This window comes from Apteryx mantelli, chromosome 1 (genome assembly GCF_036417845.1).
Source record: "Apteryx mantelli isolate bAptMan1 chromosome 1, bAptMan1.hap1, whole genome shotgun sequence".
Taxonomy (NCBI): Eukaryota; Metazoa; Chordata; class Aves; order Apterygiformes; family Apterygidae; genus Apteryx; species Apteryx mantelli.
In genome coordinates, this window is record NC_089978.1 from 80,569,469 (window position 1) to 80,596,793 (window position 27,325).

The following is a 27,325-nucleotide window of genomic DNA, read 5'->3' on the forward strand; positions in this document are numbered from 1 at the left end:
TAACTTTACTTGTGATTTTGCTATGACATTTTAGGTAAACAGTTTAGCCTCTGTGTCATGCTTTTCCTCTCAAAAATAGGGATAATATTTTTTATAGAATCATTACGCTTTCATATTGGAAATGGAGACCTAAGTATTAACTGTAGTTAAGTATAGCCTTCCTGTAACTATCCAGCCTTGCAATGATCCAGTCCCCTAAAAGGTACACCATACGTGACTCAGGGGCAGTAGTACAAGTAACACAAACCAGTCTAAACCTGTAGCATCCATTTTGTGCAGATTTATGTGGATACATGTTCTGCATAATCATAAATATACCCAAAAACCAGTACTGAAATGCAGCTGCTGGTGGAAAGCGATGTGGATAGTACCACTAAAGCAAACTACATCCAGGTTATGCATGTGCACAGCAACAATAAATGCAGAGCATTCAGGGCAGCAAGTGAAGAATGCCCTGCCTGACTTCAAACCACCATTGATATTCATAACAGAATATAACAATGCTTACAACTAAACTTTAATCAACACCACACATCTCTTTAGTGGTAAATGACCCTGCACAGAAAAAGTAAACCATCCCCTGAATTGAAAACAAAGCTTCCTTTTATCTTGTTCATTTTCAGACCCACTAATGATCACTAAAACCTAGGCAACTAATGGTGCGAAACAATTTAAGTGCTAATCAGACATCAGTAAGAGGAAAAACTCACTGACAACCTGTAGTGGTGATGTCTAATCTGTGTTCATTTATGATCAGATTCTACCGTGACATTCTGATATTGTCACCAAAAACTTATAAAAGTCTCTTGCATGCAACATTAAAGCATCATTTACATTGTTTTGTGGGCTTTGTGCTAGATCAAGTACGGGCATAGGGAAGGAAAGAAAAAAGAAAAGAAACAGAGAAACCTGAGAAGGTATAAGAGGAAGTTAGGAGCTAGAATGTGTCCCTGTAGATTTTAAAATAGGGCTATGAAAGTTATTTAACTGGAATGTAGATTTGCATCTGGATAATGTCAGCCTGAGTTGTGGATGTCAAATTTCCAAACAGTGATTAATCACAATAATATGTTTCTTGGAAATTTATCTATTTGACAACATTTGGAGCAAATCCTCCTTACAGGGCATGTAACGGATACCTGTGAAATTCCTATTGACTTGCCTGATGAGCTTAATGGGAAGCTCACACCCTTAAAGCTCACAGAAGCAGAGTGAGCACACCAAACAGGTGCTAGTGCTTCCGTCTCAGACTGTCGCGAACAGAATAGCTTTCAAAGTTTGTACAATATGTTAGACACCTTTACAACTTCAAGTGGGAAAAAAAAATTCAATAGAAATATTTCTGTTAAAGAAACAATCATGGAACATTTAAATATTCCAATTTTTTCATTCCAGATCAGAAAAATCTGTAAAACTTTCTTGAAGTATCAGAATTTTCTATAGAATTTTGGGGTATTTTTCAGCTCTGTATTAGAAACTCTGCAATTTACAATGAAAATGGAATCTGCAGTCATTTATACATTAGTATATCTGTACCTTTTACCTGAATGGACAGATTCTCCACCAGAAAGCAACAATAGAGAAAAATTATGTCAAAAATGCCACTGTTCATTAACATTTTATATTCTGTTGCTCCTATGCAAAGCTGAAGACTGTTCTACTTAAGAGGGAAAAGCTATTATGGAAGCTAAGTCTCAGGAAAGAATTTAAAGTCATCACTGGCAATTCTCTGAAGTCACCTGCTGAGTAAGTAGAAGTAGCCTAGAAACTAACAAAAGACAGGTACTAACAGAAAGAGGATTGAAACAAGGCAGAGGTTTTTATAACATTTGGTTCACCAACGTCTGTACTGGTCTGTATTGTGCACAGGTCTGGTCTTCGCCTTTCGAGAAAGATATAGTGAAGTTAGGGAAGATATAGAGAAAAAAGGAACTCAAATGAGTAAGGGGATAGAGAATTTGCCTTACAAGACAGGAATAAAAAGTCTGGGACTCCTTACTGAGAGAGGAGAATGCTGAGAGAGGGTATGACCGAAGCTTACAAAAGCACAAAGGCAGGATAAGGCTAATGCAGAACTGCTGTTCACCAAATACCGCAGCACTAGAGGTGGGGAACATGCATTGAAACTAGTAGGATATCTATCTAAAATAGATTTTTTGTTAAAAAGGTACATTTTTAGCACAGCATGTGGCAAACTTTTAGAATTTGCTGCTACAGAAGACTCTGGAAGCAGGCAGTATCAAAAGATTCAAAAGCGATCAGACAAAGTCATGAACAACAGATCTGTAAACAGACAGCAAGGGAAGCAGGTAGGAATGTATTATCTAATATACCTAATCTAATGATTGTAGGTGCAGAGTAATTGAAAAAGTTGGCGAGAAAGTGTGTACTCTTCCCAAATAGCTTCTTCTATTGACATTGCTGCAGAGAAACTCCTGGCCTAGGTGGACCACCAGCCTGACCTAGCAGGACACTACTTCTGTTGTTATCATGAAAGTCTCACTACAAATGAAACACAGGAAGATCCTTCCTTGAACTGAAGAAATGGAAGAGCATTTATCTCCAAAAACTAGTATCTTTAATTTCATCCTATTGAATGTTGTCTTGTAATACACAAGATGTTTCAGGGCTTCGTGTGATCCCCAGCACTCCAGTACTTAAAGTATAAGTTCCAGATCCTTGGAAAATGACCCAAAAAAGAATAAAAAAAATACCATTACAATAGAATACAACATTTTTTTCTGGAATCTCTTTGTGACACTAGGATATCTTTGTCTGCTGACTGTATTTTGGAGCTTTCAGGAGACTTTATTATTCAAACAGGTTATCTAATAATGTTCAGTCTAATGGTGATGAAGCAGAACATTCAAATTAAAAACAAACTAAAAATAAAATAACAAAACCCAGGGTTCAAGCAATTTAAAGGAGAAGATGGGAAGAACATTTGTATCTTAATATTTCAGATAAATTATCAATTTTTCTTAATTAAAAATATTTATATAAGGGAATTTCACTGGAGCCAAGGATTTTTTGTTGTTGTTGTTGTCAAAGAAGAACTTATTTTGAAGAGGGACATAAGCAGCATTCAGTCTAGTATTTTATTTGACAACCTAGGCTGTTAATTTGGAGTAGACTGGGGATGAAGTACAGGTCAGTTACCTGGCTTACTTTGAGCTTGGACCGGAAGCCTCACTGCAGACCTGGAGTCAGGGAGTTGATTTGCCAAAATGGTTCTTCCATCACCAGACTTTAAAAAGAAATAACAACCATCTATTAACGTCCAGAGCAGCAGCATCTAATTTTCTGTGGTTTCACTAACTGAAGCTGTGCTTTTGAGGAAAAGGGCAGTCACAAATCTTCCTCAGAACAGATCTTGCATTTCTGATCCCTTCTTTCTCTTGTACCAACAACAGAAATGATGTGACTGATCCAGCTGGAAACAAACACATCGAAGTTAAAATAAAATTATGAACTGATCCATTGAGCCGACCTCTAGCAATCAGAGGGTGGTAGCTCAGTATTAGATCATGAAATTCCATCCTTTAACATATTAAAATGAGGAAAACACATTGAAGGGGTAATAGACATGAAATGAAGGACATGGACAGAAGATAGAAAGGTGGGTAAACAAAGGCCAATGTATTGCCCCAAGTCATACAAATCCTAGGTATATGTATTCCTCTGCAAGGAAAATGCTACACTGTTTTTGATTGCCACAATATAAAGGTTAGACATTATGAGACTGTTCATAATGATAACAACACTAAATTGCCAGAATCTGTTACTAAGCAAAGTTACAAAGCCTTCGTCACTGGGTGTCTTTAGCCACGAACTAGACAAATGTTTAGAGAATGATAGAAATACAGTTAGTCTTGCTTTGGGGAAGGACAGTGGACCAAGTGACGAGGAGAAGGGCTCTTTACTATTACACTGGAATTATTATTGCAAATTCAATTTGATCTTTGCATATGCTTATATGCTATAAGCATGTATGCTTATAGCTATATATAGCTATATATATACATAAGCATATATGCTTATAGCTTATATGCTATAAGCTTTGCATGTGCTATATATTAGTTACACTAGAGGTGTAACTCCTCATTTCTGTTCTGTTTCAAGTGTTCACAGAAGGGAGAGAACTGAAGAAGTGAAATCCCCTACAACACTCCAAGTAGTAGTCTTCAGATCTCGGGGGGAAAAAAAAATACACCAAAACCCACCCAGAAAACAGATGTTCTTGTCACAGTTTCTTATTATCAGTTTCATATTCTACAAGATCTGTGTAGTAACCAAATGCCAGAACCAAAGTTGCTTCAGAATAAATGCTCTGACACACACTGCCCAGTCTTCTAGACTGTGATCTATGATTAGGGGAGTGACAGGTCCTTCTCAACATTCCCCAAGTAGCATTGGAAGGGTGCTTTGTTAGAAAGCTAGGTGCACTTGGTTCAACAAGCCAAAGCACTGATTGCACTTGGAAGCAAACAGAAGACAGTGAAGGTCCTGATGCACTGGCATGGAAGACCAGCTACAGCCCAGAATTGCCAGGCAGTAAGGCAATCTAGATGTGAAATGACATAGGTACTGAAAATCAGGCAAGAAAAACAGAGATGCCTAATTCCTCAACTGCCATTCAGAACAGCAGACAATGAAAAGCAAACCTTCTTCAAAGTATTCAAAATATTGCTTCTGTGCTTTGTGACAAATACTTACATGTGACAGTTATGAAGGATTCTAGCAGAGAGCATGTGAAAAGCAAACATTAATTCTAGTTTACAGAGGCCCTTTCCGGATGGTGACCCTTTTGTTTTATTTTGGAAGGCAGAACAGAATGGCAACCCTTGGGTGACTAAAGCAGGATATGCCTGGACATTCGGGGAAAGGAAAGAAAGTATGAACTGTCTGGTAGGATAGCAGAAAAGAGAACTGCACCCACGTGCCCCTCATTAATACATCTAATGTGAAGCATAATCTTTGGCTGCATGGCTATATAACTTTCTTATGATCAGTGGCTACATTACCATTAGCTGCTAGAAACTGTAAACCAGAATGAGCCAGTGTTGGCTAAAGGAAGCAGGAGCATTTATAATAATACTTATTTTAAATAATTTTCAGTACATCTTTCAATAAATAAAAAGATTATTTATAAGCATAGCTGAGATAAACTTCAATTTTAAGCTCAAACTCAACAGAACCTATATCTAGCAAGCAAATTTTCTGTTCAGGTAAGAAAATTATTATTTCTGCTACTGTACCTGATGTGAAAATGCCTATGTGTAATAGGTATAATTCCTTGAGCTTTTTAAAATGGAGAAACATATGATATGAAGACTGAACACTCCATCCTTTCCTAACACAGAATTCCTTATGCATGCTAAAAGCTCCCAGAAAAAAACCTGTATCATATCATTTATTTCACAATTTTTATCATGCATTTTGCCAGATTTTATTCCTTTAATAAATTGTATGATTTTCTGAAGTGTTAGCATTTGTTTACAGATAAAGCAGCTAAATTGTCTTCAGATAAATTTTGTTTGCCAAATCCATGTTGTTAGGTCTGGTAATTAAGATGTAATGCGTATAAACTCTTTTTGAAAGCCTTTTGCTTTACCATATGTATTTTTATATAAGGACTACATTTTTGATCAAATAGTTGATGACAAATTATTTGTTACGATTTTTTATAAAAGCAAATGAGTTGTGTGATAAAGCTAGCACTGTGTGTGTGCAGAAGGTTAAGACTGCTCAGTACAAACTTTTACCATTGTGTAAAAGTAAGTCACTGAAAATCTCATACTCATCATTTCTGACAAACTAAAAAATTCTAATAAGGTAGACATAGTGTAAAAGACAACACTTTATAATAGCCAGAAAACATCTTAAGCTTCTTTTCAATGTGAGTGTATAGAGATGAAAAATCTTTATTTTTATTGAGAGACAATAACTCATCATTTCCAAATATTCAAAGGTGTTTTCTGATTGAGAGTCTCATTTTTCAAAGATATGCAAAAATAGCATGCAAACTTTATTACCCCTACCCTTACTATACAACCTTAAGGACCAAATGATGATTTATAGATAGTATGTTCTGTTGCATTATGTGATATATGATCTGGACAATTATCAAAAAGGAAATATTCTTTTCCATTCCCCTGTGGGAATGGTGAAGACAGAGCAGTGTTTCCCAAAGTTAATATTAGCCCTGATAACTACAAACAAGGACACAATGTCAAAGTTCAAACTATTTGATTTTACTACATTTTCACATACTTTCATACATTTCCACATATTCTTAACAAAATTTCATTAATGTCTTGAAAAGTCAATGGACAGTTCACTTTTCATTATAAAGAAGTGAGGAGCTATCAAAATATTTTGATATTTTAATGGCTTTGGTCATAAGTGGCTACAGACCTGCAGCAAAGAAAATAGATCTTGAAAGTCTTCTCATAAAACTGAGTTTTCTTGAGCAAATTCTGTATTCAATAACATATTTTGTCTATCATAACTGTATGGGATAAAAAATCATCTTCAGAAAATAAAGCTTGGGGAAAGAGGGTAATCTTATCTGTAGTTGTTTTAGATAATATGTCAGTATTCTTGAAATACTTTTCACACTTCAGTGGTGAAGCAGTTTGTATAAAGTCTGTAAATTCAAAGATTTATGATGTTCTTTACATGCATTGCATATATGAGAGCATATGGGACATATATAGTCTTTTGAGGTCATATACACATGACTTTGCTTCCAAAAAGGTGATTCTGGAAAATGAAACATTCTTCTATAAAAGACATCTCCACATTTAGTAATTCAGAAAATCATGTGAGGAGTAAGTAGCTACTGTATTGCTCATTTGTTCCTAGTTTTTTGTCTCACTCTAGCCAGATGCTGAATGCCACATAATGTCTGAAGAACAAAGCTGGAGGGAGTTCTTTTTTCACTTTTGGGGAATCTTCAACTTTCCTCAGCCCTAATCTTAAAGGAAAGCTGTCTCTCTTTTAGGTTCTCTTGTACGGTTCTGAGGCATTTGCTGTACAGTCATCTTTGCTGCTCTGGTCCTATCAGTAGCTCTTTGGAGCCAGGGGATCTCTTATGTTTATAGAAATTTTCATCCAGATTCAGCCTGCCTTGAATTATTCAAGACATTCTAGAAAAAGCAAACTTGACACTACATTTCAAACCCTTCTCATATACTCATACACACCTTACTGAACTTTCAGTGAGAGTGAAATTGCAATAAAACATCAAAGTCCCCATGTATGGAAAGCATTTGCTATTTTAAATAGATTTTATGTGCCATATATTTTGTTCTTTATACAACATTTCACTACCAGGCTGCTAAGCACTTAAAGCAAGGCCTGGAGCATTATGATGTTTCATCAAACAAAGTCCAAAATATGATATCGTATTAGTGATTTTTATTTTAGGTACAAAAATCAGAATAAATCAAAACAACTAAAGATAACAGACTTCTTTGTTTAGTTTTCTTTATTGTACCTACTTTTAGAAGACAGGGTTCTTCAGGATAAACTCTACACTGAGGATAAGGTTCATTCAAGACATACTGTTCATTTTTGTTTTGCAAAGGTTTTTTTTGATTGATTCAGGCTTCTGTTTACTCTGTGATGAATGAAATAAAGGTCATCCCCTAAAGTAAGGGACGAGTGGACACTCCAATGTGGGTGTATCTTGGTCAGATGGCTACAACTGCCTTGTTACTGTGCCCATCAATACAAGTCCTTCACCATTTCTTGTAATAGTTCTCAGTCCTCTTCACAAATTCTCTCTGTCCCAAAATAACCACCTATAGGAGACTTTCAGCATGAAAGGCCATTATTAGATATACCACTCAGTTTACCCAATTTACAAAAATGAAAAGGTAGTTTTGAGTACCACAAAAGTTCTTGAGTCCATCTACTATTTTCTATAGGTCTTTTTTCCTTTCCTGTTTTTTCTACACCTATACAATAGACAGAATAAACATAATGAATAGCTGTATAAAAGGCATAACTAAAGTCATTAAAAAAATTTTAAAATTCTGTAAAAAAATATTACCCAAAAATGAAATTATGGACTAGAGGTGAAAATTGCTCTATTACTTACAGCATTTTCATGTATTATTTGTAAGCTATGGAGGGACTTTCATATCATTTCCTAGTCATATTGATTACAGAAAATCTGGGAAGTGACAAGTCAGAACGATCTTCTGCCTGGCAAAGTGCCATACACTTTTCTGGCCCATAACATCATATTAAGAACCCCTGTATTCCCCCTGCTGCCCTATGACCCAAGATATCAGGTCATTACGAGACCTAGCTGTCTACTGAATGCTAGCTGAATAATTTTTTAACAAGTCAGTGTGGGAGATTTTCTCAAGAAACTCTCCAAAACAGAGAAAGTTGCTACTGAAAAGTCAGCATTCCACTGACTAATCCAGTAGCCCTCAATATTTTCTGTATCCAGTCCCAGTCCTCTTGCAGTTTTGAGTGTGTATCAAGGCTTGCGGTATGCAGGGAACCATGCCAAAACTTGACATGTTATTTGATAGGAAACATGCTGTCAGACAGTCTCACAAAAGAAAAATCTAACAGTGCTTACTGAATACAATCACATTGCTTCTACCTTTAGGAAATCCAAAGAAATCAGATTTTGAGATGCGGGGAGAATATACTGCTGGATCTATCACTGTATATCAGTCCTTTCTCATATACATTTCCTAGGCATCATTACTTCATGTTGGAAGTCAAAGGATTATGGCCTGGGTGGATCTTTGGTGTGCTTCAGCAAAGCCATTCCCACAAGAAGGTGGCAGCTGTGAAGCTTAACATTTGTTTGTAATGATCCTGTAATACTGAATGTCCTGGGGGCAGCAGGAAAGAAGGTAGTGAAAAATGGAACAAGTCACAGTGTGAGGCACTTCGGTACTGTCTTTACCAACTACTGGATTATCTTTTAAAGGTTTGAAAAATACAAAGTCTTTGAAAAAATCCCTACTAAAATTGAAGTTCTCTTGTAAGTTGTTCTAGAGAAACATTTTATCTATAACTGACTTTATGTAACTTGCTGTGCCTGGAGAAGCACTGGACAGGATATAACAGGTACAAATGGAGCAATACAATGTGCTTTCAGCCCTATTATTTGGGGAGAAATAGAAACCCCTGCGTACATGATACATTTCAGCTGGTCAGCACATCTCCGTGACCTGTTTGTGATATGTTTCTTTTACAACCACTGTGCAGTCAGTTTTGGCAGGTCGCTAGAAGCATGTACAACTCTACAATAGTTTCTACTTTATCTGTAGTTTTGTTTTTTTAAGAAGTGATATTTATATTTTCTAACAAATTAATTCAGTCTGTAGTATTCAGTTTACTTTCCTGCAATGTGTCTAAGTGAAACACTGACTATAATACATCATGTCAAAAGGACTGAAACAGTGGCACTGAGGCTTCATCCCAAGTTTACTTCCTCTTTCAATGAGAAATTCTATTTTTTAGCTTCTGTTTTATCCATTTGGGGGACTGCAGAATGCTCTGGAATTTAAACCTGAATCTAGCTGCCATAGCAAGGAGCTGAGAAGCACTTTAAGTCAGCCTTCACTGTGCATTTAAAACAAGAGTGACTATCTCTACCACCCTTCTGTCTGTAGTGTAAGCGTACCCCAGTGTTGCACTGGGCAAGGCTGAGGGATGGAGGCAGTTAATCTCATTAGAAGCTGCAAATTTTCTCAAGGAGTTTGAAGTACCATGGACTGACAATAAATACTTTTTCTTTCTTGTTAGATTGAAGCAAGAGAGTTTACAACAGACGGGGGTGCTAGGCACAGTCTCCGAAAGCTCCACTGAAGATCATCTAATTGATTGTTATTGCATTCCAAGAAACACTTATTATTAACTTCTTGTCTGTACCTTCTTTCATTTTTAGTGGCTACAGTACACCTACTAGGTGGAGGGAGAGAAATTTTCCATGGCAGTTTCCCTAAATTTCTTAACCACACATCCAGAAAACAAACAATACAAAAAATTAAACTGGCAATATTTCTTGTGCAAATTGGAAATATAAACACTGAATTACAGTCAGAAAACAAAGAAACAAAAAACAGAATAGAAAAATAACACGAAGTATTTCATTTTACCTATATTTTCCATGGGGAACACAATATGCCTTAACTAAATGAGAGTAAAATTAGGATAACTGTCTCACAGTTATTGAATCAAACAAGCATACTTATCATTAAATCAGTAAAGAAAATGTAATGCAAACAGCAAGATAGAGAAATATTTGTGAACAGGTACAAAGACAAGTCAAAACTATAAAAACAATCCAATATTCAGACAGACACTTCTAATGATTAATGTTTTTCAGGAGGACTCTCTCAAGCAGGTATTTCTCTAGAAAGGAAAGTAACTGTGCTATGTGAGAGTCCAGTTTGAATAGCAGCAGTTTGTCCATGTATCAGAACCTGAATGCAATGTGTTGGGTGTTCTTGTTTATTCATCTTAAAAAGAATACGGTGAATGGATGCCAAACTGAACAAAGTTTACTTACACAGATGAAGGACGCTTTCAAAGGCAACACATTCTTCTCATAGTGTATAGCATGACTATTTGTGCCCAGCTACAAAAACATTTCCACATAGATTGGGGAAAAAAATGCAATAATTAGTGTCTCTGTAAGGAAATTTCCCTTCTTGGCTATTCAAGAATTACTTAGAACAATGTGACTATATTAGTTCCTCAACTGACCTCTCACGTCTCGGTCTCTTTTAAATGGATATAATGGCAGGACTCTCTGTTGATTTATACATGGCAAGTACAAACACACTCCAATCATAATATGACTTGGGTTACAAAGTCAAGTATGTATTTTGATCAGAGATTTAAGACCTATCAAAGGTTTTCCTGTTTTTCTACAGTATCGTTAGCAACTCTTACACCAAATTTTGTAATTTCTGATTACAGAAATATGAAAGGAATTAAAAACAAGCAACAAAAAGCCTTCAAAATCAAAAGTTTGCTTGAAACACAAATAAGAACATGGGGCTACTTTTTGATTCATCTGAGCCTGAAGACTCTTCAAACAGAGTCTACTCCACAGTAAGTATGTAAATATGACAGAAGAGTGTTATCTTTAGTTATTGAGCTTTGAACTAATTATAAACAGTTAAGACTACACTGATGCAACATTAGGAGTATAAAAAACTATAGTAAACTGATCTGTCAAGAAGTAGAGTTTAATTTTGCATGGCTGAATTTATGAATGATTATGCCAAGACAAAAATTAGATTTAGCAAATAGCACACTCTTACTATTTGTCAAAGGATTATTGAATTATATCTTTTTCAGGTACAGGAATCTTGCATTATTACATCTATATTCCTTATATTTAAGTCTGAAATGACAAAATTGTTTGCAGACACAGATTACCCTATGCAGATTCCCTGGAATCCCTTACTTTAAATATTAATGAATTGGCAGATTATCCCACAAATATATTTCTACTTTAGGTAACTAAATGCCTGGTGGGCATTTCCATAGCATAACCAGTTTTCACAACAGATTAGGAAGGGGTTACAAGTGATACAACCCATATACCTGACACCACAGTAATCAGAGCACTTCATTTTAGCTTGAATATTAGAGCATTTATCTTATTCCCAGCAATAGAAAACCTCTGTTTTAGATTGGACTAACTTCAGATTCTACATTAGATGTAGAAATGAAAAAGAAAAATCAGAGTTCTTGGAAAGAAGTATTTCTCAAATCTAATAAAAGCAGAAGGCTTGTAAATACTTACCACATCATGCTTAATGTGAAATAGACCTAAACTCCTTTCAGGTCTGTCTTTCTCTAGTCCCTTTTCTCTACCTTCCATTTCAAAATAGCTTAAAGTCCATCTTCTGTTCACAGGAAAGTTAGCTCTCTCATAAATTTATATACGGACTTCCAAAGCAGCAATATATACTATAGAGGTCTCACAAATATCAACTGAAAAGCCATTTAAAATAAGAATTCTTTATCTCTTAATCAAATCTAGTTTATCATGTCAAACTTTCATAATTATCTGCGATTTTTATTCATTCGGGGAGATTAAGCCCCTTCAGCAAAACTCAGGGCTAAAGAACCCAAAACAGTATTTAGATTTATCTAGTTGTTAAAAAAAAGGAATGCTAAATTATTAATTTCTTATGCAGAACTAATTAGAATGTCCTCCATACTTAGAAGGAAAAAAAAAAAGAGAGAGAGAGAGAGAGAAAATTTTCTCATGTTTTGCTGAAATGCTCTCACTAGCATTTTCCTATTTACAAGCTGCTGGTAAAAAATAGGATATTTGTGTCTTTCATTACAGACATAGGGGTCCATTTCATGACAGGCAGAAAAAACACATTTGGGGAGGTAAAACAGCTTTGCTTTTTTGTCAGCAAGAACTTTGCTTATCTGGTTCCTCAAATACTAGTCTTGTCTTGTGCTTAGTTTATTTATCCAGTACATGAGAGAACTGAAGATCCTTCTCTGCCTGAGGGATTTAAACCTTTTTCATCTAAACTAGAACCAGTTGTACGTAAATACAATGTGCATGAAAATAGAAAACGGCATAATAAAGAAAATTATCCTTGCAAAAAAATTCCCCTTAGGTGGCTTAAAGGTATACAGACATTTTTCCAAGTCTTTGTCAAAATGCTATATAATGTTTATATGAGGTATGAATTTCCTCAGAAAAACCACACTTTTATAAAAAAAATTTTTGTTATACTCATTCTGATTAGTCATTGCTTTGCTTATATTTTACAGGACATATTCTAAAGCAATTTGCATAAACTATGTGGTATTTTCATGAGTTTGGTGTAACAGAGTCCAAAATATCCTTTTTATCTTAAGGAGAGAAAGAATACAAAGTTTCTTTATTACTGTTGAAATAGAGCTAGGCAAATAAAACCTGTGTTTATTCCTTGCCATTTTTTGGAAAGTCGGAGACAAGGCATCAAGGAACCTAAGAGATTTTTTCCCCCTAAATGCAAACAAAAATATCTGTGGAGTATCACATTTTCTCCTTCCCAGTCAGATGGAAGAATAAATATCACAGGAATAAAACTGCCATGTTTACCCAGCACCTTGGGCTTGAGCAGGTGCTTCTCTTTCACAAGCAGAGGTCTGTATGTTGTACATGCTGAACTAGAACAGATAAGCTGGGAAAAAACCTCTGGAAAGATAATTATCCTTCTATTTCAAGTGCAACTGTTAAGCAAAAATTCTTGAGAAATCGTCCTTCTATCCCTGCTATTGTGTGCTTGTGAGTGGGTATGCCTCTTACTCGGAGCTTGTAATTAATGTTGTAACATTAAAAGGTTTTCCATTTATTCTGTTAGAGCTCCAATTAGAAATACTTATCCATTGTAAGGAAGTCCATCCAACACAAATTTGTTCCCACAGCTACTTAGATATGTAGCTATTGAAATTGGATACACCCAGATAAGACAACACGTTTTTGCATTACTAGAAAATTAGTTCAATACTATCAGCATCATCTGCAGTTAGGAAGAACAAACCAAAAAATACGCTTTAATTTCAGAATTGGTCTCCCTGAACAATTTTATGTTTTCACCTTTCAAATTACCAAGTATCTTATTTCTACAAATTTATTAGGGCTCCTTAGATTCCCCAAGCAATTTTTCATTGCCTTATATTTCCATCATCAGAATTATTTGTTAGGGACATTTACTTCCTCATATTCAAAAGAAACTCCTTATCTCCATGACACATCTTTGAATGCTGAGTTATTAAATATAAATATGTTATCTAATATTGGACAAAACTCCAAACAGCCTATTCCTGAAGAATCCCTTACCTACTAGACTACTAGTCTTTGTACATTTTTATTTATATACTTTCTCTTTGTCCCAGTTAATCATGTTTTGTTATATATATATATATATATATATATACATGTACATATATACAGGCACAGTTTCAAAAGGAAGAAGTAATTCCCCATTCCCTTATCCCCTGTCCAGATTAATGTAGGAAGCAAGATACTGACTTTGAATCCTCTAAGGCTGAATAGGAACTTCACCTGGGGTCTCCCATTTCTCAGGTGTGAATAGTGGCATTAACACCTCTCCGTCTTTTCTAGGAGCAGTCTCTGAAAAAAATTCTCTCAGTGAAGTCTGCATGTGAAGAGTGATTGCAGATTCTGGATTTCAAGGAAACAAGAGCAAATTCCCACAAACCTCAGCCAAACCTATAGGATATGAGGAAAGGTGAGATTACAGTACTCATCCTTAGCAGTTAGCTAGCCCACTGACTCCTCCTAAAACACCATTTTTTGGCATGTTAGCTTTTTAGGTCCCATTCAACAGACCGTTCTTCACTGGCACTGAACAGAGAACGAAGGCAGCTAACACAGGTACTAGTGTATTCCTTCCTGCATAGGCTGGGAAATCCCAGGATAAAAAAGAAGGCAGAGAAAAACTTCCTCCTAATAACTTGACTTGTATATATAGATTTTCAGTAACCTATATAAACATTATTTACTTATCATGCATAGGAATAGCAAGGCTATGGATAAACACACTTATCAAACTCCTATTCATTTGTCATTAGCTGATTTAAGACCTGGAGGGGCTACTTTTCTGTTCTTGCTCTCTATACCCTCTGCGCTCTGCTACACATTTCCTCCTTCTTTCAGTGACGCAATTTACTCTAAACATAATCCTATGCAGCTTCAGGTAAGCAAAACGCAGTTCAGTAACAAACAATTTTTCTATATTTAAAAACATGATATACTTTTGAGACATGTGATCCCCTGATCTTTCAAATTGAGAAACTGACCTCTAATACATAGCTGAGGAGATTCACAGTTTCTCGTCACCACAGGCTACAGCTTTGCCTTCAGACCACAAGAAATTCTGAGGTGTCAGATTTTTCTTTACTAAAAAGAGAATTTGTAGAAGCTGTTTATACTTTGGTGCTTTGTATAGCTTTTTTGAATCCCTTACGTATGAGCTTATCATCATTAAAGTTCTTGACTGTATGCCCAAGAAGTAAGATAGCCCCAAAGTATTTTCAAAGGATATATTGAACATGCAAAAGAGTTAGTTGGCAACAATCCCATGTAAAAGTGAACCATGCTATGGTATGATATAGAAATGTTACCATTCATGTGGATTGACCTACCTATCTCATAGATGGCTTTTCCACTGCCTGAGCAATAAATAATATAGTATGATATTGCTTATCTAAAAAGAGAGAGAGAAAAAAAAGCTTTCTATGCTCTCTGTGTGTGCTTGTCTATTCATTCTCTCTGGACAATCATAAATTATAAGTATCAGTGATACTATCTTGCTATACTGGTAACTTAAAAGTGTTATGTATCCTCTGATTTTTCAGAGATGTGAAAAATAACTTTTACCATGGAAAAATTGTATCTATTCTCCTTTTCCAATTTCCTGTTTTTCACTTTGTATTATGCACTGTGATGTCCCAAAGGAGCTGTAGCATGGATGCTGACAAGACTTTGCCTACTGGAGTACCCTGCCTACATAATTCAGCAGAGCCCTATGGGAGAAAAGTGTATTTGTAGCCCTTGTGAATTAAGGAGCTGAGAGAATTCAGACACCTAGACTAGAATAAAGAAAAACATTTTTGTTTCCCATATCTAAATCCCACTTCTCCTCCTGCAAAAGAAACAACATAAGAAGTACTGTACAAAATCCCAACCTTGCTATCATAAGAGATCTTTGCTTCATATATATGTCATAAGAACATATTTCCCCATTCTTCTCAGAAGTGCATTCATACAAATGAGAGGTTTCCAAACTGTTTCTCCCAAGGCCATGATAAATTTGCTTCATGAAACACATTAAATAGTATTTCTTTTATTGTCTTTAACTAAAGTTCCATAATGTTGACACGTAGTTTCCCAGGATGAAATTTTGAATATTGATTGTTTTCTGTTAATTTAAGTTGGTAACCACTTCTGTAGACCAACAAATAGTATATATCTTACTTTATACATTCACATTCCACTGTTTTTTTAAACTAATAGCATTTTTTAAATTCAGATTTTGTTCTATACTTTTTAACTAAGACTCAGAATCTTAGCTCATAGTTACAGCTAGCAGTGTATCAGTTCTATCTATGTAGGGACCAATATGGGCTCATTCACTCTCCATTGAAATTCTGTCTTTTTCTCCTGATAATTTTCATTTTATTTCCATCATAATAGAGCAGAATTTCAGACCCAACATTAAATTCATCAGTCTAGCTTCTATTTAGAAAAATCAGTGAGGTTTCTGTGCTCTATGCTCTCTGAAAAATCAATTTTGATATTATTGCAATGAGAATTTTACTCCATCACTCAGTTTCATTTCCATTTAATCAGGTGGTTTCTTACTTTTTTAATGATAAAGCCAGCATTTCTAAATTTTAAATTGAGTCACACATTTATAACAGTAGAGAAAATGTCTCCGGAAGAAAAGTCCCTTTCTACTTTACGTGAGGTAGGGACCTGGTGATGCCGAGATCACAAGAGTTGTGCTGCACAAGGGCTTTACATACACACACTTCAGCCATTTGTAAGAATGAAGATTTTTCTTCCATGCTTTCTTTTCATTATTTAGGAGTTATGGGCACTACTTAGAACAAAACTTGATTATTTTCCTTAAAGGTCCATTCCCACATTTCTTGACCATATGAAAACTGGAAAAGATTTTTTTTTTTCTTCCAGGAAACATAAAGAATTGCAGACATACACACAGGAATGTTATATGTTTTCCTGGTCACTTTATTCAGCAGTTTTGTATAAGGTCATTAACAACCTCAGATTAGCTATGTGATGTTATATTACACTGATTCCTGATTAAACCTTAATTCTGCACAGAAACATTTGATAATATAACACTATATATATATTATAATATACATTATACAATTACAATATACAATAACAACATACAATATATAACATAACACAGTTTTTCTGATTTCAAAGGGCAGGGGAGTCTCAAATTTGTTTTATAATCATTAATCCTGCGTGTGTTGAACTGCTATATCAAAAAAAATCAACTTTTGATCCAAAATATGTTTTTGTTGAAATAGCCAGAGCTCATACAATATAAAATTTGTGTTAACTTCATGTCAGCTGTAGGAGGACAGACACCTGATTTATCATAAAGTTAAAATGTTATGAACAAACAATATTTGATCTTGCATAAAGTCTGACAGTACAGTGATAATCCACCAGAACAAATTCTGAACAAATTTGAACTGGCAGAGTGCATTTATATCAGATCAGCATTTTGTATCATGCTACTACGACACTTTTGATCCAGTACAGGAAGCTTTAAAACAAGATTTACTGTATAACCATGACCTTCCTGCTCATGAAGTTAAGCACATATTTATTTTCAGAATCAAATCATTTTACAAATTATTTTCATAAGCATCTATGAATAGTTTTCCTGAACAGCAGTTAATAAGGTTATTTTGTTTGCTCTGTGGGAATTAGGGGTCAAAATTACAAGGAACCAGCTTAAGGGGAGAGAGAATAAGACTAGAAAATGAACCCCTTTAAAAACTGTCCCTTTTCTTTACAAATAAAACCAAACCTTTCTACTACTACTACTACTACTACTATTACTACTACTTAAAAAAAAAAAAAGCAATCTGTGGAGAAGTAATAGTTTCAGATTTATGAAAAAAACTTCCTTAAGTGACAATAGAAACAAAATAATTTTTATTCATTTGCTATTTAATAGAGCACTGTCATACAGTTGGTCATTGTTACATCAAACATATGAGGAAAATCAAATTTTCTGCCTATAAGATTAAAGGCGTAAGCTGCATTAGAAGAAATACTATCACTACTTCTTATTTTCTAGTCTAGAATAACTCTTTTCAGAATTCTGCAACTCTCAGTTAGCCATTCACTCACGTTAAAACAACCACTGCTGTGCAGAACCTGTCGAGCTCTTAAAACCCAGTAGAGATCAACCCCAAGTCATATTTGATGAGATTAATAATGATTACCATACATGTCTTCTGTATTATAAATTAGATTATAAACACATGAAAGTTTATTACGTGACCATCATGGAGGATATGTATCAATTTATATATTAAAATAAATAATATATATCAATATATTTATATATCAATATAAATAAATATATATCAATAGGTGGATTATATTTGTCCTTTTATATTTATTATATATATTATTACAGAAAGTTTCCATTGCAGATAACACAATATGAGATTATTTTTTACCTGGTTCCACTATTGTATTTAAAAAGGTCAAATGAAGCTAGAGATTTTTTTAAGATGATATAGGCAAATAAAAATTTCTAAGGAGTCATGCAGAAGAGTTAATCATTTAGATTTATTTAGATATTTAGATATTCCCTATATTTATATAATCTCTTTACCTATATCAATAAATTTAGATGAAGCAGTCACAATTTCTCTCTGAAATAGAATTAAAAGTGTCCTATGACATCTCCACATAGTGCTACATCTACTCAACTGAGCATGAAGCATTCATGCAGCATTATTCTTTCTCCAGCGTAATTTTTGACTGTTCTGCCTTAAGGATGCAGTCCCACAGTTAGTCTGTCTTCTACTTATGGGAAGACACAAGAATGAATTACCAGTACTGCTTTTGGGAAACAAATGTAACTTTAGTGTTGACATCCTATTTATCCCCTGTTGAGAAATAAAGTATCTGAATGTATTTCATGTATTGAAATGATGAATTATAACTGTTAAACAAAAATGTAATATATGTGTTACAGCCACTGAGTAGAAAAATTACCATTATGTTATGCAAATAATACTTTACAAACCCATTTGTCACACCAGAGAGGTGTCTTGTGCAATCTGATTCACTCTGCTTAATGTATGAAATGAAACTTTGATTTTTTTCAGCAGATATAAAACAATAACAACTGGCTTACATTCCAGAACCAGTGATATATATTTTGCTTCCTTAAAAAACAAACAAAACCTCAGTGTCTCTTGTGCAATTACAGCTACCAACTTAGTAGAGCTCTCTTCATTTTAAATAAATCCAGAGTGATAGATCTTTTGCTGATGTAAATCAGCAAAGATTTGGTCAGTTTAAGTACAGCTACACTGACTTACAACTGGTTTAACTCAGAGGACTTTCACCCAAGTCAGTATAATTTAAACTCTAATTTAGAGCAACATGTGGTGTGACCAAAGGTATGACTTCCAGTGTATAAGACATTTGCTATGATCTTTAGATGAAGTAGGATAAAAATGTCAACAAGTGCTTAGGACAAATTCTAGAGTATATATTTTCACACTGATGATGAGATATAGGTAGGAATTAGGTTCCAGGACCAGGAAAGGGATCTAGAAAGATGATTCTTCAGTAAACGCTGCTCCTGAAGATGCCTAAGTCTCAACAGCAACTTCCTTGCACTGAATATTAACCTCTAAGTCAAGTGCCATCCACACGCAGCAGAGCTCCAGTCTGCCTATTCTACCCTGGGCCCTCCTGATATCTAGAAAGAAGGACTAAATGCAGACATGTACACTGCAGACTTGCACATCAAATCTATTTGTCTAAATTCTCCTTTATTACTGATAGAGAAAAATTGGTATCTAGAATAAAACTGTTATCTGATATTTCAACAGATGAATCTCACTGTCCATCCTACTGTCTCACATTCTGTCTATGTCTCTGGAGAGCCCAATGAAGTAGACTTGCTCTGCACATAATGAATGCAAAGTGAATGCTCCATTTCTGTATTCAGCACAGAATATAGTAGAACTATTCAGGAAAAAAGAATAGCTGCAAGATTTTTTATAACAGACTTGTAGATAGAGTACTTATCTGCATTTGTTTTCCTATTCGTCTTCAGGATATAAAGCATGACCTGTTTCTTTCCTTGCAGCTGGGGTGCCAATACCACAAGCATTATGGAATTAGAACAAGAGATGAAGTTTGACAATATAGGGCTGGATTTAGTTGCCATGTCTGTAGATGCTGAGTGTCCTCTGAAAAGCCACAGGATATCCAAAACCTCTGCACATGGCAGATATGACATATGAACAATAGATTGGCAGCCTACTGGGAGGACACCTGCAGTACCTAAAATGACAGTGGTTGCCAATGTTTAAGTAGAAATAGTTGTACTGAAGTGACTATAACTGGGATTCTCACAAAGACAGAGGTAGATTTGAGCTAGCACTTGCTTTCTTGGACTATTCTTCTCACACTCGTTTTAAGGATTTAAATTGTTTTCTGACTCTTGCACTTGAAGCTCACAAATCTGAAAAGTTTCTAGCCAATATTTGTTGAAATAGAGCTTTTTAAAAAAAAAAAAAAACTCAAGAATGGCACTTTGTACGATACAATGCTGCTGTTTACTTCCCATAAAAAGCTGCTAGAATGCCTTATGAATAGTGACTACCATCTGTCCATGGGATCAAGAGACAAAGCAAAGAAGACTAACTGCCATGACAGTGGCCTTAAGTGAGAACAGCAAAAACAGTGCATAGACTACCTTCTATTCCTTGAGCAAATACAGTTGCAGAAAGAAATAACATTGTAAAAAAAAGACACCTATTGCAAAAAACAGTCTGTTCCTAAGCCCTGCTGACATGAATGAGAGCTTTGGCACTGAACTCCAGGGAGGCATAATCCTTGTGATATTACCCAGTCATTCAAATCAAAGTCTTTTGGAGACTGCTACTATCCCATGGCACAAGAGCCATGCAGGAATTCAGTAGATTTTAGGTTACAAGAAATGCAAGAGACTAATAATAATAATAATAATAATAATAAATATTTGTCCTCGCAACTTACCTCCCACCTGAGCTCTGCTGAGATCTAAAAAGAAGGGCTAAATACAGATATCTAGATCTCAAATTTTCACACCAAGCTTATTTGTCCAGATACCCCTTTATAATCAATAGACAAAAATTGATATGTAGACTAGAACTGAACAGATATTTTAGCAGATAAATCTCACCTAAGAAATCTGATTATGCCTCTGGAGGCCCCAATGCAGCAGGCTTGCTGTGCGCTAAGTGAGCAGAGAAATAGGATAATCCAAGTGGTCAGAAAAAAATATCATTTTGAGAAGAAAATTAGGACTTAGAAGTCCTGTCTATATAACAGCCCAGAGCAGGTCAGGTTAATAACCACATAGAAGCTAGGAAGAGAAAACTACCTATGCATAAAGAAAGGTCATTCTCTCATTATTTCTCCATAGGGGAGTTACTGTGAATGTGTAAACAGGATAGAGAATGTATATGTTCAAACAGGGAGAAAGAGAAATACTACTGTAAATAGTTTCGGATGCAAAGTGTTCACAACAGAAACTGAAAAATCATGTTTCGAGGCTGCTACATTGTGAATCGGCATGGTGACATTCTGGACTACACAATGAGTCTATGTAACAGCCAGCCCACCTTTTCCCCATATCAAGTTTCCAGCAGTTCCCAACAATGTTGTGTTTTCGCCATCTGATTTGTAGCATCCCAAATGGAAGTAAAACCATTAAAAAATAATAAAATAAAATAAAATAAAATAAATATAATATAATATAATATAATATAATATAATATAGTGATGGGAGCAATGTAGAAGAGTCACAATCTTTGGTAGCCCTGTTCTCCTTCCAGTAGCAGGTGACCAGCAAAAAGAGATCCATTCCTTGCTGACAGTTTTGTGGTTTCATATTTTAAGTGTGCCTTTCACCTTTGACTTTGTTTCCTCTCTGACAGTATTAAAAGCACAATTTTTTCCAAGTCTTTTAATTCTTCTTCTATTCTTTTCTTTATACCTAGAAACACTTTTATGAACTGATCTTGTTTCCCACAACAGGAGAATAAAACAAGAGAATTCATTCAAATCTGGGAATACACTGAAATGGTCTTTCATCTGCCTTTCTTGTCCCCAAATGAAGTTCTTCTTATAAACAGTTCATTCTATCTCCTTTTTTTTATATATCAAACCCATAGGTTTAGCGTTTGATATGTAAAGTCCCTTTGACTTTGATGGATAGTGCCCCTTTTTTCTCCCACTGAGGAGAGGAATATGAGGATATGTCATTAAGAAGATAAAGAACAATGAACATTTTGGAGTTACTTTTTCTGAGTTCCAGATTTTACGGGGTTCTCTCTTTGATCCAGGACATGTAGTTTTACCCTATGCAAAACTGAATAAGCATACCCAAAGATTACAGCAAGACATTTTGGCTTTTAACCTGTCCTTGCTACTCCCTTAAAAAGGAAATTTTTGGTGGCCACAACCAGATCTACCACAGATAGCTTGTTCCTCTGTAAGACTTTAATTAATTAACTTTGTAACACTGACACGGTCAGGAGAAGTTGTTAATAATGTAACCTTACATTTTTATTGGTTGTTACTTTGGTTTCTCTAAATGCTACTTGAAAAGTATTTCAAGAGGGTATGAGTACTTTACCTTGTCATAGAGGCAGCTACTCTCTTAGGTCCTTGTTCTGTTATTAGTGCCACCGTGGAGGTCCAAATTGAAATCTCAGCACCAATGAGCCAGAGCAGCTGTCTTGAACTCTCAACCCTTTGCTCACAGCAGAAAGACTTCTCAGCAGACGCCTTCAAGACAGACCTTTTCTCTTCAGCTCTGGCTGCAATAAAAAAGTGTCTTTCCTGAGTATTACCAAAGCTCATACAATATGATATTATTTTTAATGAAAGATTACAAGCCCATTTTCCCAAATAAATAGAAATTTGAAAGTATAAAATCAACAGCAAGTTAAAAGAGCGATTAAATTTGTACACTGCTCTACTCTTTGCCTGTTACACATTCAAACTTTCCTGGTTTATACTAATAACCAAATACAGCACAAAATATGTCTTTTTTCAGTGCATAAATGAATAATAATTTTATACCAGAAGTGACTGAAATATAGAAAACATGGTCTCTGCACCATAATATTCACCTGAGGTGCTGGATTCTGATTTTTTCCCCAAAGTTCTGTTTTAGCATAGGCTATTTTAGAACTGATCTGAGCACTACATTCCTCACTAACTATAGTTTCATTTGCTCCTATTTTCAATACATCATAAAGTTAGAGGGTGATTTTTTTTCTGTATTGTCTAATAAAAATAACTATACAAATACAATTACAGTAACTGCACATGTCAGATTTGAGTGCCTTTAAACTGCAGTCTACGAAAGCAATAACAGTGCATTTTCAAGGGTAAAAATCCTGATCATAAAAAGTGCATACTGTTTTTTTTTTTTTAAGCCTCATCAAGGTAAAATGGAATTATACATAAATTCCACCTTCTTTACATTCAATAATTACAGTGCAGCAGATGTTTACATGTTAATGAACAAACAAAACCAGCAGGCAAGACAAAAGGATCCTTACCATCTTATGTTTTAGAGGCAACTGAATTGATCTTTTCTTAATAGAAAAAGAAAAATAATAATAGTATGTATTTTTAAAGACAGGTAGATGGAAAATTTCTGATTACTAATGACACCGATTCATAAGATTTGTTCCACGCTACTTACATACTAAGAGGAAATGACTGATTAAATGCTTATAGCTTATGTTTGGGTAAAGGATTTGTACAACTTGCTCAGAAGTGTCAAAAAGGAAGAGTTATTTATGGAAATTCAATGTAAAGAAAATAAGTTTTAGAAAGTTTTGTTACTTTCAAGCTGTAGGAGTGGGAGTACCTAAACTATGAAAATGAATAAGGAAAATACTACCTGCCTGGAAAGGAGTGATGAGGAGCAGGAGAGGACAGCAAAAGTAAGCACATAGATGCTAGAAAGAGCGGTGAATTAAGTTGCAACAAGGTAAGGATTTGACAAGAAGCTCTGACGCTTTTCCTACTCTCATAGGCATGTGCATCATGTGAGCCCTTCATAAATGTGACAAAGTCCCATTTTAAAACCAGCTTTAGTCTAGGTGCAAGCAATTTAATACTATTTGTGGAAAGGAACCATGTTCCTCAAGCCTTATTTTAGCAAGCTAAAGAAGCAACACTTTATTAGGTACTCTTGTAATATAGACTTTATATGTCCTAGTAACCTCCTCTGAATCTAATCAATTTTAACTGTTTTTATCAACATGAATGACCAGATCTGTAGACAGTATTCCTGATAATGTCTTATTCATGCGTAGTGCCATGAAACTAATATTCTGATACTCAAAAAAGAAAGCTAATTTTCTAACCACTAGAATTTTATAAGAATTCATGAAAATTTTTCAGTGCCTTCCCAAATGTCACTGTGGAATAATCCAAAATATTTCTACAAATACTCATATGCAAAAAGCAAAAGATTATAAATAGTTGAAATAAACAGCAATTACAACATAACACTTCGAAACAAAATTTTTCCTGTAATACAAACACCCAGTCTGAAAAGTCTTAAGGTCCACAGAAGATGGACCTAGGATAAAGAATTAGATTAAGATTAGATTAGATTAGAATAAAGCAAGAATGAAAAGCTATGATGAGGTATATTCACTTCCTTATTTTAGTAGTAAGGATTGTACAGAACAATATAATTTGATTACTTATCTTACAGGAAAGTTGTCCTGTTCATTCAAGTTCAATCTTCATTCATCAATGCAATCTTATTTCTTGTACCTCTGCTGTGTGTTTTAAAGAATGTGGACATTGAAGTTAGTCACATATTGGTGAATTATTGCTGGTGGTTAGAAGAGCTCACTAAAAAAGGCACCAGTTACAGCTGTGCAATCATCTGTAATTCCACTTCATGATGCCTAATGCTCTTGTTGCTTTGTCTACTTTCCCCATTTTTTAAGTTCAAGTCCAAAAAATCCACACCCAAACAAGTAAATCACTATGTCAAAATTCATGTGAAAAAAACACAGTTAACTGAATTAAAAACATGGGGAATAATTGCATTCAATATGCAGCAATAAGTTACTCTGGTTGTCTAGAACTGAAGGTAAAAAAACCCAAAACCTTCTCAAAGTCACGTTTTGATGCCTATAGCCAAACAGGGTGATAACTCTTCAGTAAATGTCTTATTGATCTGTCGTATGGTACCCAAGAGCAACAGAGGATTATGCTTCATCTTTGGGTAACATGGTCTGAGGGTACAGATATGTAAACAGCAAGGCTATGTTTGAGGCATAAACTGAAGCAAGTTGTACCATAGCATCTTTGAAGAAAAGAGCATGCCTAGGTATTGACAAATTTCAACCTGAGTCATTCAAGGGATGTATTTGCCAGTCTTACGGATGGCCTAAATCTCTTCTAAAAAGTGCCTCATGCATTCCCAGCTTTTAAAAATTCTGCAGCTTGATTTGTCATGGGTTGACATATTAATGTGTCCATGGCCTGAGGTCCATATTTGTAATGAAACCCGAAGTCAGCTGAAGTTCATGCAACTGAGAGCTTTGCTGCAACTATTTCATTTGGTGGTGATTACTGGGAGAAGTGTAATGCCAGCTTTTGTTGGTTTGGGTGTTTTATGTAATATAGGAGATCTTAGGAAGTTCTTAGAGAAAGCTTATAAGGTTTTTCTGACTCTGAACATCTTTCCATCAGTCCTCCCTTAATAATCTTTTTTTCTGTCAAACAGCTTTAAATGGAAATCAAAGAAGAAAAGAAGTGGCAGCATTTAATTTTTAACTGAAGAAGTAAAAAGTGATATAGATTCCCAAGGACTTTGATGAGTAACCTGTTTCCAGGGAAAAAACAAACACTTTCATGAATCTTAATCTTAATAAAGATCTGCCTAACATGAGTAAAAAGTAACAGAAAGAAAACAATTTGTTCATTCTGTCTGCAAGCATTTAATGTACATGTTTATATCTCAAGGCAGATGGGCAGTTTGTTGAATGCATTTGGAGGAAATGTGATATGGGAGAGCTGTCAGCTGGAGGCTAGATAAACAGCACATAGGGGTTAAATGTGTGTGGAAGGAGAAAGGGAAGAAGAGGGAATACTACCAGTGTGCCCTGACAGTAAACATTTGAGTTGGCTTCACTCAGCTACCTACCATGATTTCTGTGAGCCAACAATTGACAAATGTTATATCCTTTGAAAGATACTCTAGATATTCAAATAATATATGTACAACTGTTTATTGATGTCTTCCCATCTCTAGTCTCTTTTCTCCACCAATAAATGCCAGGATTTTCTTGTTAATTGCATCTCCCAGTGGAAAAAATAGTTAATCCCCTTTCCAGATTTCACAGAATCACAGAATCACAGAATCACTGAGGTTGGAAGGGACCTCTGGAGATCATCTAGTCCAACCCCCCCTGCTCAAGCAGGGTCACCTAGAGCACATTGCACAGGATTGCATCCAGGCGTGTTTTGAATATCTCCAGAGAAGGAGACTCCACCACCTCTCTGGGCAACCTGTTCCAGTGCTCTGTCACCCTCACAGTGAAAAAGTTTTTCCTCATGTTCAGATGGAAGTGTCTGTGTTTCAGTTTGTGCCCATTGCCTCGCGTCCTGTCGCTGGGCACCACTGAAAAGAGTCTGGCCCCATCCTCTCGACACCCTCCCTTCAGATACTTGTACACATTGATAAGATCTCCTCTCAGCCTTCTCTTCTCCAGGTTAAACAGGCCAAGCTCTCTCAGCCTTTCCTCATAAGAGAGATGCTCCAGTCCCCTAATCATCTTTGTAGCCCTTCGCTGGACTTGCTCCAGTAGTGCCACATCCCTCTTGTACTGGGGAGCCCAGAACTGGACGCAGTACTCCAGATGTGGCCTCACCAGGGCTGAGTAGAGGGGGAGAATCACCTCCCTCCACCTGCTGGCAACACTCTTCCTGATGCAGCCCAGGATACCATTGGCCTTCTTGGCCACAAGGGCACATTGCTGCCTCATGCTTAACTTGGTGTCCACCAGCACTCCCAGGTCCTTCTCCGCAGAGCTGCTTTCCAGCAGGTCAACCCCCAACCTGTCCTGGTGCATGGGGTTATTCCTCCCTAGGTGCAGGACCCTGCACTTGCTTTTGTTGAACTTCATGAGGTTCCTCTCCGCCCACCTCTCCAGCCTGTCCAGGTCTCTCTGAATGGCAGCACAGCCCTCTGGCGTATCGGCCACTCCTCCCAGTTTTGTATCATCAGCAAACTTGCTGAGGGTGCACTCTGTGCCTTCATCCAGGTCATTGATGAAGAAGTTGAACAAGACTGGACCCAGTACTGACCCCTGGGGGACACCGCTAGCTACAGGCCTCCAACTAGACTCTGTGCCACTGATCACAACTCTCTGAGCTCTGCCATTCAGCCAGTTCTCAATCCACCTCACTGTCCACTCATCTAACCCACACTTCCTGAGCTTGTCTATGAGGATGCTATGG